We start from the raw sequence: 2500 nt of genomic DNA, 5'->3' as shown, positions 1-2500 counted from the left end.
ATAAATTGGATGTGGAGTGTGAAGGATGAAGAATTGAAGACATTAAGTTTCAGTGGTGATGGATTAGTTAGTGGGCAATGATTACCTGTACGATGCATTAGTTAGCAAGTCATTAACATATTTGTACAACCAATTGATTGCACACACACAAATTTATCTCCAAAGTGACATGTAAACGATTTAGTGGATTTTTGACATGACATGGACTACCACGTGGCAGCCACATCAGCAAGGTAACACGTGGCACTTGAAAAAATCAATTTAGTATTCTTCTGCCTTTTATTTTTCTACCTTATTCCAGTTAATTAAATTACTTTAATATTTTTAATTCACCAATTTATTTTTATTTTTATTTATATTTCTGTCTAGGCGCAAGACTGGGCGGCCAGCAAGGAGTCGAGACAGGGAGTTAATTTTAAAATTGATTTTTAAAAAATGATTTATTTATTTATTTCCACCTATGCGGAAGACTGGGCGGCCAACGAGGAGTCGAGACAGCCAGGAGTCGGGACTTGGGCAAGGGAGCGGGACAAGAGGTCGGGACTCGCGGCGGGACAAGGAAGAGGAGGAGGAAGTCCGGGACTCGCGACGGGACTGGGACTCGCGCCGGGACTAGGGAGTCGCGGCGGGACAAGGAAGAGGAGGAGGAAGTCCGGGACTCGCGACGGGACTGGGACTCGCGCCGGGACTAGGGAGTCGCGGCGGGACAAGGAAGAGGAGGAGGAAGTCCGGGACTCGCGACGGGACTGGGACTCGCGCCGGGACTAGGGAGTCGCGGCGGGACAAGGAAGAGGAGGAGGAAGTCCGGGACTCGCGACGGGACTGGGACTCGCGCCGGGACTAGGGAGTCGCGGCGGGACAAGGAAGAGGAGGAGGAAGTCCGGGACTCGCGCCTGGGACTCGCGCCGGGACTAGGGAGTCGCGGCGGGACAAGGAAGAGGAGGAGGAAGTCCGGGACTCGCGCACGGGACTAGGGAGTCGCGGCGGGACAAGGAAGAGGAGGAGGAAGTCCGGGACTCGCCACGGGACTAGGGAGTCGCGGCGGGACAAGGACAAGGAAGAGAGGAGGAAGTCCGGGACTCGCGACGGGACTGGGACTCGCGGCAGGACAAGGAAGAGAAGGAGGAGGTCCGGGACTCGCGCCGGGACTAGGAAGAGGGGGAGGAGGTCCGGGACTCGCGACGGGACTAGGAAGTGGGGGAGGAGGTCCGGGACTCGCGCCGGGACTAGGGAAGAGGAGGAGGAGGAGGAAGGCCGGGACTGGGACTCGCGGCGGGAGTAGGTAGTGGGGAGGAGGTCCGGGACTCGCAGCGGGACAAGGAGGAAGTCGGGGAGGAGGGCCGGGACCAGGAGTCGCGGCGGGGATAGCAGGCAGGACAGGGAGGGTGGGTGGTCTTCCACAAAAAAAAGTGTGTCTCGGAACTTCCTTAGTGCAGTAGGACGGGGGGGCCTGCCGAATCCCACAGAGAGTACTATGTGGGGAAGGGTTCCTCTGAAGCGTCTCGGGAAAAGTCGTGAGGGGGTGACGGTTGCTCGGTGCCTACGGGTCCCGACTGCTCGCTGCCTTCTTTGAGCCCAGTACCGACGTTCGCAGGGGGATACCTGGATACTACTGGGGTTACCTGGATACTTCTGGCGTGTTACCTTGGATCAGTGAGGAGTGGGGGTTAGTTTCCCGGCGACGCGACCCTCTGAGGAGGTCCCGCGGAGGGTCGCCGAGTATTATATGGTGAGCTGGCTGTCAAGGATTGTGAGTCCCGCTGCCAAAATTTTTTTTGGTGCGCGGGCGACTGGAAAAAGAGGGTTGGTCTTGTGCCGATACGCGTAACGTCGCAGCGAGTCCCAAGAGCTAGTAACCATTTTTGGCGGGGGGCGATGGCCTCGGTATTGTCAAGCCATTCTCTCATTCATTTGGGAGGGTGGGGAGAAGTGTTTGCCGAGGCCGTTCAAGCTCCGCCTGGTCGACCACCACTGTGACCGCCACCGCGCTCGATCTCTATTGCAAGCTCAGGTGAAATTCCTGATAAACTTGGAGGGGTGTGGGACGCGTTCGCAGTGTGGGCCGAGGAGTCATAACATCCCAGGTCGGAATGTGAAAATGGAACTTCGAAACCGGTGAGAGTTCTCTCGTCGGCTAGGGGTTTCACAAAAGTAACATTTCTATAAATTTCTATCCGACCCCTCCATTAATTTGGAGGGGCGATGGGCCCCGGGATTGGACATACTTCTTGCTGATTTGTCTTTTGAGGAAAATCCTTCGCGGTGATGGTTACTTTTTCATTTTTTAATGTGTGTATCGGCCTCGTCGGTTTCTCTCTTTCCTGGTCACATTCCCGAAAAAGGCCGCAGCACCTATGATTCTCTTCCGGGGGGGTCTAACTCTCCCTCTCTCTCTATCCTTCTCTTTGTCTGGCTCTCTCTGGCTTCACTTTTTGTGGTGTGTGCCTCTGGGGGTCTGGTTGGAATTTGCCGTTGGCTTTTTGCCCTCTCTTTTTGCCTT

This window comes from Physcomitrium patens, chromosome 20, assembly GCF_059467195.1.
Source record: "Physcomitrium patens ecotype Gransden chromosome 20, ASM5946719v1, whole genome shotgun sequence".
Classification (NCBI taxonomy): domain Eukaryota; kingdom Viridiplantae; phylum Streptophyta; class Bryopsida; order Funariales; family Funariaceae; genus Physcomitrium; species Physcomitrium patens.
This window is presented reverse-complemented; position numbering follows the sequence as displayed.